We start from the raw sequence: 9435 nt of genomic DNA on the forward strand, positions 1-9435 counted from the left end.
TTTAATAAGGCAGTTGATGTTTGCCCATGGAGCCAAATGCCCACCTACCACCTGATGACCAGCAGAATAGACAGAAAACATAAATACAGTGGGTGAGATTTTTGAATTTTGAAAAGAGGGGGAGAATGGTATGTGAAAAAAGGAATGTTTATTCATTCATTCATTACGTAAGATTATTCAAAGTTTGCAGATCAAACAGATCAGAGAGAAGTTGCAGAGCTGAGCAAAGAAGGAAGAAGGAAAGAAGTTTATGCCTGCAGTTGAACGTGCTTCCTTTGTTCACTCTATAATTTTGTCATTGTTAGATTCATCTTGTTGAAGCAGTGATTGCTTTAGGCACCTTTGTATGTAGCCATTAGAGCTGCAAGTTTAAAAGTTTATTGAAGTTTGAAGTATTATCAGTTTAGGGTTATTTTAGAGTTTTCTGGTTGAAGCCGAATGCTCCCATATTTTATAATAGTTTAAATCTTAGTTGAATAGAAAAGAAAGTAGGCATACTTGAATCTATTGTTCTTCCTCTTCTATTCATTGCATTTGAGAAACTTGGTTGAAAGGTTAAAGCTCGGCTCTCTAGTTTTAATTGTGAAAGCATTCACGTTAGAGTTTTCTAAGTTATAAATTTTATTAGTTGGAGCCGACCTTACTCGATGTTCATTGTCTTCCTTGAGTGTCGAGCTAACTGGGCATCTACTAAATTTTTCCTTTGTGTGCCGAGCTCACTCAGCACATGTTGCCTGTAACTCGACACCCTCAAGTGCCGAGCAACCTTTCACTCAGCACCATCAAGTGCCAAGAAAAATTGGCACTCGACACCTTCATGTGTCAAGCATTTTTTAAAGTTCCGAGTAAAGTTTTTTGAGTTAGGGTTGTGAGCATTAAATTAATTTTTAATTGATATTTCTGACATGGTAACAGAGCTTTGAGGCCCCACATCCATAGTGAGTTAGGGCATTTGTTTTTTCTTGGGATATTTGACATGGCAACAGATATAGGAAAGATATGGCAGCAACCACCATCATTCAATGGGAAAAATTATGATACATTGGCAAAGAAGATGAAGACCATAATGGTTGCAAATGATTTGCGGGAGTTTGTTGTTAATGGGTTCAATGATGTAATAGACCCAACTCAGTATGTTGCCCTCACAAATGCATAGAAGACTCATTTGAAAGAGTCAAGGAGGAAGGATGCTAAGGCATTAAGTCTTATTGAAGTAGCAATGACAGAGATAGTATTCCCAAAGATTGTAGTAGAAAATTATGTAAAGGAAGCATGGGATATCCTTGAGACAAACTTCAAGGGGACTGATAAAGTCCGTACTGTAAAGCTACAGAATATAACGAGGGAATTTGAGAACCTTCAGATGAAGGAAAATGAATCAGTTGCAGACTTCAGTTCAAGAACCTCCAATGTGATTAACCAACTGAAGTCAAATGGAGAAGACTATCAAGAACAGAGGATAGTGGAGAAGATATTGAGGAGTTTACCTCATAAATATGACAATTTGGTCATGACCATAGAAGAGGCAAAAGACCTCACTGTTTTGACAATGGATGAGTTGATGGGTTCTCTTCAAACCCATAAGCATAGGATCAATAGATCTACATATTCTACTTCCCAAGAGTAAGCATTTAAGGCTCAGTCAAATCCAAGAGGAAGGGGGAGAGGAAGAAATGGCTTAGGCAGAAACTCTAGAGGTAGAGGCCGAGGTAATGGAGGACAAAGGAATGTTGTAGCAGAAAGCTCAGGAAGAGCAGATGGAGCAAGTAGCTCACAAAATACCTCAAGAGGAGGTAAGAAAAACTACAACTCAAATAAGAGTAATGTAGAATGCTACTACTTTCATAAATATGGGCATTATGCAAATGAATGCTGAAAGAAGTAGAATGATCAGTCAGGACAAGCAAATGTGGCTGATGTGAACATGGGAAGTGGACCCAATGCTGCTGCCTTCATCAAGTGTAATGTTGGTGAAGAAGGAAGCCCTGAGGTTTGGTACCTTGACAGTGGATGTAGCAACCACATGAGTGGCAATGAAACCTTGTTTTCATTCATTGACAAGAGTTTCAAATCTAAAATTGAAATGGGTAACAATGGAACCCTACCAGTTGTGGGCAAAGGATCTATTATGGTCCGCACCAAGAAAGGTGAGAAAAGGGAAATACAAAATGTGTATTTCGCCCCTGGTATGAAGCAAAATTTGATTAGCATTGGTCACCTCATTCAAAATGGATACAAAGTGTTCATGGAGAATGACACGTGTGTCATCCACAAAAAGGATGGGAGCAAGAACTTACTTGTAGTAGTTCAAATGACAAAGAACAGAATGTTTCCCTTGAGGATTGAGACATGTTTCTCATCTCAAGTTTGTGCTGCACCTCACACACAATTAGCTCTAAGGAGTGTGATTGAAGACCCCTCACGGCTATGGCACCTCAGGTATGGTCATCTTGGCTATGCTGGTTTAAATTTGTTGTCAAATAAAAGAATGGTAGATGGTTTGCCACATGTAGGAAATTATTTTGACAAGTGTGAGGCTTGTATTTTGGGTAAGCAACATAGGCTTCCCTTTAATTAAGGAAATTTTAGGAGGGCTAGGTATCCATTAGAATTAGTGCATATTGACCTAGTCGGTCCTATGCAAGTTATTTCCATTGGGGGGAGTACTTATTTCATGACATTTATTGATGATTTCAGTCATAGGACATGGGTGTATTTCTTAAAGAATAAATCTGAAGCATTTGATAAATTTGTAGAATTTAAAGCACAGGATGAAAGAGAATGTGGAAACTATATCAAAGTCCTAAGATCAGATAGAGAAGGGGAGTATACTTCCAATTCTTTTGTAAACTTTTGCAGGAAACATGGCATAAAGAAAGAGCTCATAGCTAGCTATACACCACAGTAGAATGGAGTGGCTGAAAGAAAAAATAGGACCATTGTTGAAATGGCAAGAAGCATGATGAAAGAGAAAAGTCCCCCAACTAAATTTTAGGGAGAAATTGTGCCAACAACAGTTTACCTAATTAATAGGTGTCCTACAAAGGCAGTCCGTGACCGAATTCCAATGGAAGCATGGTCATGAAGAAGATGGACAGTTGAACATTTAAAGGTGTTTGGATGTGTTGCATATGCACATGTGCCTAAAGAGAAAAGGAAAAAATTGGATGACAAAGGTGTGAAGTGCATCTTCACAGGGTACAGCTTAGAATCAAAGGCATACAGATTGTATGACCCATTGAACAACAAGATGACTCTTTCAAGAGATGTGGAATTTCTTGAAAATCAATCTTGGTATGGTTCAACTGATGAGTCACCAAGAACTTCAAGTAAAGTGCCAATTATGAGTGAAGAAGATGCTGATGAACAGCAAGAAGAAAGAGCAAATAGAAAAAAATGCAAGCAGGTTCAGTCACTGTCGAGCTCCTCTAGGCATGACTGAGTGTCAGTGCCGAGTACTAGTGAAGACTGAGCTGGTCAGCAATGCAGTAGCAGTGAAGATTTTGATCCCACACTCTCCTCCTTGTTACCAAGAAAGACCAAGAGTCTTAGGGAGATATACCAATATGAAAGGTATGAAGATTATGATGAGAGTGTTAATTTTGCATTATTTTCTCATAGTGATCCAATATATTTTGAAGAAGCAATCAAGGAGAAGGAATGGTGTAATGCCATGGATGAGGAAATAGATGCTATAGAAAGGAATGAGACATGGGAGCTAACTGAATTGCCTCCCAAGAAGCAAGTGATTGGTGTGAAATGGGTCTACAAGACCAAATGCAATGCTGAAGGCAAGATTGATAGGCATAAGGCAAGGCTGGTAGTCAAGGGCTACAAATAGCAGTATGGAAGAGATTATGATGAGACCTATGCCCCAATTGCAAGAATGGAAACCGTGTGTGCTATCATAACAATTGCAACCCAACACAAGTGGAAGGTATTTCAAATGGATGTGAAGTTTGCCTTCTTGAATGGTGTATTGAAGGAAGAAGTGTATGTGGAGCAGCCACCTGGTTATGAAGTTGTAGGTAAAGAGAACAAAGTATATAGATTGAAGAGAGCTCTTTATGGGCTCAAGCAAGCTCCAAGGGCATGGTACAGTAGGATTGACTCATATTTGATGAGAAATGGCCTTAGCAAAAGCAATGGTGAGCCCACTCTCTACATCAAGACAACAAATGGGCAGATCTTGGAGAGATTTAAAATGCAGAACAACAAGGCAGTCCCCACACCAATAGCAGTAGGTCTAAAGTTGAGCAAGGAAGACTCTAGCAAGAGAATAGATCCAACACTATACAAGAGTATGGTTGGAAGTTTAATGTATTTGACTGCAACTCGGCCAAACCTAATGCGTGTAGTAAGTCTGATTTCCAGATTTATGGAAACACCAAAGGATTCCCATTGGCAAGCAGGAAAAAGGATCCTAAGGTATGTGAAAGGTACCAAGAGATTTGGGATTTTGTATACTGCAAATGATGATTTCAAGTTGGTTGGTTACACAGATAGTGATTGGGCTGGAAGTTTAGATGATAGGAAGAGCACTTCTGGATACATGTTTCATATGAGATCGGGTGCAATTTCATGGGCATCCAAGAAGCAACCTATTGTTGCTCAATCCACAGCAGAGGCTGAATACATTGCAGCAAATGTAGCAGCATGTCAAGCAATTTGTCTAAGGAGGATCTTGACAGATTTGAATGAAAGGAAAGAGGATGGAACCACAATTTATTGTGACAACATCTCATCAATTGCATTGTCCAAGAATCTAGTCTTCCATGGGAGAAGCAAACATATAGAGATCAGATATCACTTCATCAAAGAGTTGGTGGAGAATGGGGATATCAAGATGGAATTTTGCAGGGCTGGCCAGCAGCTAGCAGACATATTTACTAAGCCTTTAGGCATTGGAATTTTTGTACACCTAAGAGAGTGTCTTGGTATAGTTGATGTGGATCAGTTGTGATCTTTTTTTTTTTTGGCTCAGTTCAAAGGGGGACTGTTGGAATATTTAATATGACAGTTGATGTTTTCCCCTAGAGCCAAATGCCCACCTACCACCTGAGAGCTAGCAAAACAAACATAAAAAATAAATACAGTGGGTGAGATTTTTGAATTTTGAAAAGAGGGGGAGAATGGTATGTGAAAAAAGGAATGTTTATTCATTCATTCATTACGTAAGATTATTCAAAGTTTGCAGATCAAACAGATCAGAGAGAAGTTGCAGAGCTGAGCAGAGAAGGAAGAAGGAAAGAAGTTTGTGCCTACAGTTGCACGTGCTTCCTTTGTTCACTCTATAAGTTTGTCATTGTTAGATTCATCTTGTTGAAGCAGTGATTGCTCTAGGCACCTTTATATGCAGCCATTAGAGCTGCAAGTTTAAAATTTTATTGAAGTTTGAAGTATTATCAGTTTAGGGTTATTTTAGGGTTTTCTAGTTGAAGCCGAATGCTCCCAAATTTTGTAATAGTTTAAATCTCAGTTAGATAGAAAAGAAAGTAGGCATACTTGAATCTATTGTTCTTCCTCTTTTGTTCATTGCATTTGAGAAACTTGGTTGAAAGGTTAAAGCTCGGCTCTCTGGTTTTAATTGTGAAAGCATTCACGTTAGATTTTTCTAAGTTATAAATTTTATTAGTTGGAGCCTACCTTACTCGGCATCCATTGTCTTCCTTGAGTGCCGAGCTAACTCGACATCTACTACATTTTTCCTTTGTGTGCTGAGCTCACTCGACACCTATTTCCTATCACTTGGCACCCTCAAGTGCCAAGCAACCTGTCACCCGGCATCGTCAAGTGCCAAGAAAAATTGGCACTCGACACCTTCATGTGTCGAGCATTTTTTTAAGTGCTGAGTAAAGTTTTTTGAGTTAGAGTTGTGAGTATTAAATTAATTTTTAATTGCTATTTCTTACATCAATCGCATCTCATGTAGTCTAACCTTGTAATGTCACTCTCCTCTAATATACACTCTTTGCCCACTGCTAATTCCATCTCTCTCTGCACTCGTGGTAGCGCAGCAGTACTCCTTAGTAGCTCACTCATCGCCCACTCCAGCAATGTCACTGATGTTTCCATTCCAACATTTAATATATCTTGCACACCACATTATTATGTCCCCTTAAGTTTAACAAAACTTGTAATCAAATTTGAGAAAACTTAATTAGATGACTTTTATTCACAAACTTATCAAGATCATGACTTTCATGTTCATCTGTGAGATTGTCTCAAGCATACTGAGCATCACATCTACCATGTCTTTTACACCATCTTCTTCCCTGGGGTTCCCCTTTTCCAATCTACTATGAACATGCACATCTATTAATTTTCCAAAAAATCTGTCGAATACTTTATGAACTACCTTCTTGCAACGATGAAACCCCTACAAGTCAAGCCGGTCAAGAGAAGGGATGAAATTGCCAGTTGGAAAAGCACTGGCCACAACAAACATCTCTTCCATAATTTGTTTGAAGCCAATCTCTCCATTCAATTCGTCGTCAGAATAAGTCTTGCTAGCAAACATTCTATAGGTAACATTCTGAGTAAGGGAGGAGAGCCTCTTCTTTATATCCACATACTTCTCTTTGTGCTCACTTTGGTGCCAGATGGAGGCAATCATGGTAGATACTTCTTCCTCTCTCACAAATCTGAAAGAATCAATTCTCTTCACTGGTAGCAGTTCCACCATCATGAGCTTTCAGATTTGCCTCGAGTATTCTCCATGTGGGCTAAAAGTGACTCCTCTATGATCATACCATATGTATTTCCCATAAGCAAAAGTTGTTCTAGTTGAAAAGACCAAATCATGGGTATTGAAGAACTCTTTGGCCATGGTAGGAGAAGAGACCACCACTGTGGGGATGGAGCCCAAACATAGAAACAAAATGGGTCTATATCTCTTTGCTAGTGTCCTAAGAGTTTGGTGAGGAAGGTTTCCCAGGAGATGGAGATTTCCTATGAGAGGCCATGGACATGGTCTAGTAGGCAACTTTAACTTGCTGCCATTTTTCCTGAAGCAGTGGTAGATGAATATAAACCCAAGTCCAACAGTCATGGCTACAATTAGGGAATCCATGTTATAGACTTGGATCTTTTGTCCAGATGTTTGGCTGTCTCATTTATAGATATTACAAAATATTGTAATAAAATCCATTTGAAACTAAAAACGATTTAGATGACATGTAGACGACATGAAACATCTAACTGCATAATATATGAGATTATCTAGCATACTACTTAAAAGACATTTGTATGAATTTGGAATGTATACAAGATATATAAACTTTTTATCGGCTCTTTGGTATATTGGTTTTCATCAAATGGTTGAAATTAGCCCACTCTTGGTGAAGTAATTTCTCCCACCTACGCTACCATCCATAGCTACAGACAAATGGTTGGAAGCAATAGACAGTGAGTTGTCCAGTACTATCCATTACCATCAGCCACTAGCTACCTATCTAGACTAGGTGCACATATAATATTAATATTATATTGTGTGGACACCCAACCATCCAAATATATTTTAATCTATAAATTGAATGTATTGAGAATAGAATGGCAGAGCCTATTTTGGATTTCTCATATCTCTTACAGCTTCTCCCTTGGTTTCTCTTTTCTCTACTTATAAAACAATGTTTATATTCTCATCATGGTATCAGTTCCAATGGCAAAATGATCTTGAAAGCTTTTGAGTAGATTGGTTGGAATGAGAAGTGTTAGCCATTAAGTATTTTGTTGCTAAGGCTGAAGCAATGTAGCTCAGCAGGAAATAGAATTTGAAGTTTTCCTTTGCATCATTAGATCTACAAAGACAAGAGCTAAGGTAAGAAAATCCTATCACCATTTGTGACAGATGAATCATAGCCAAGTCAATGGAGAATCTTGTCATCATTTGTGATAGAAGTTAAGAAAGGGAGAACTTGTCACCGATTGTGGCAAAACTTTGAAATAGAAATTTGTTGCAAGGAAATTTTTAGTTGTTGAAGAAAGCCTAGTTGTAGCTGAAGATGAATTCGATGAAGAAGATCTAGCTAGTGTTGAAGATTGGGAATGTGTGTCTAGTATTATAAGTCACTTGTACGAGTTAGCATTCATTAGGAAATGAGATGATGTGCTAGAGTTGGTTGTCATAGTGCAAAGCTTTATATGTGTGTTGATTTGAGATTTAAGTGTTAGATCTGAAGTGAGAGAATATATATATATATATATATATATATATTTTAAATATGTTATTGTCAAGATGTGTATGATGAAGATCAAAGTTGGCAGTAGATTGAAAATGTGATAGTTTTTCTATCCTCAAGGGCTATGTATTTTGGATAAATTTGTTGAGTGTGAGTTGCATTTGTAAAAGGCAAATTTAGACATTTTATTATACCTAAGTTGTTGTAAGGGGTGCATTATCAATTGTACTCGACACCCTAGAGTTTGGCCTAGCATATTGATGAACCATATATCTGAAAAGAAAACTTATAGAACTAGCGAGTACAGTGGCTAGGTACCCATGTGTCTCAGTAGATAGATTTTTTTTATATGGACTGAATAATCAGTTTGATGCAGGTCAAGAAGGACAAAATCCAAAGTGATGCTAGTTTTCCCATCATGTGAGCTTTTGGTAATCTAAAAACATTTATGATATGTCCACATCATTTGAGTTAGTGGTAATCTAAAACAATTTTGTGTTGTTTGGTGGTTTGTAGTCACCACTATTATGTGAGGTTTGTGGTTAGCCGAAACCATTCAAATGCAAAGTTTTTGGTTAGCTAGAAACCATTTGTATTACATTGGTTGGGGTTAAGTCATAAAATCCAGTGATTATGATGAGGGAAAACAATATAAATGCAATAGCATTAGTGGAAGAAATTAGGGAGGAATGTTGGCAGAGTAATTTCTCCCACCTAGCCTGCCATCCACAGCCAAAGATAAACAGCCGAAAGCAACAGACAGTGACCCATCCAGGACCGTCCATTGCTGTCAGCTACTAGCCACCCATCTTGACTAGCTGCACATATGACATTAATATTATATTATGTGGACAGCCAGCCATCCAAACATATTGTAATCTATAAATTGAATGTATTGAGAATAGAATGACAGAGCCCATTTTGAGTTTCTTATATCTCTTATAGTTTCTCCCTTGGTTTCTCTTCTCTCTGCTTGTTCAACAATGTTTATATTTTCATCGCCCACAAATGATTAAGTCTGACTGAGTACAAACTTCCTAATGTCATAAGAGATGAAGCTAAGACCAAGCCATAAAAACTGAAATAGATTTGCTCATAAACTTGGACAGCCATGCTTGAAAGTCTCCATCTGCATAAAAAAAAAACATATCGATAGAAACAATTCCACCCCATTAAATCAACACAGAATGCATACTGAAATAAAGAAAATTCTCCAGTTTTTCAGCCAATGAAGCCGGCCACAAGTCTGCCGCAT

The 9435-nt window shown here is 38.1% G+C and overlaps 1 long non-coding RNA gene across 1 annotated transcript; it reads left to right on the forward strand.

Moving 5' to 3' along the window:
* Positions 1-7576: 7576 nt before the first annotated feature.
* On the forward strand, positions 7577-9113 carry LOC149553239 (uncharacterized). Its single transcript, XR_016353406.1, has 2 exons — positions 7577-7819; positions 8557-9113. It is a non-coding gene; the product is annotated as an uncharacterized LOC149553239 (long non-coding RNA).
* Positions 9114-9435: the final 322 nt, after the last annotated feature.

Source organism: Cupressus sempervirens, chromosome 6 (assembly GCF_028749045.1).
Source record: "Cupressus sempervirens isolate cs-2001-9-10 chromosome 6, ASM2874904v1, whole genome shotgun sequence".
Classification (NCBI taxonomy): domain Eukaryota; kingdom Viridiplantae; phylum Streptophyta; class Pinopsida; order Cupressales; family Cupressaceae; genus Cupressus; species Cupressus sempervirens.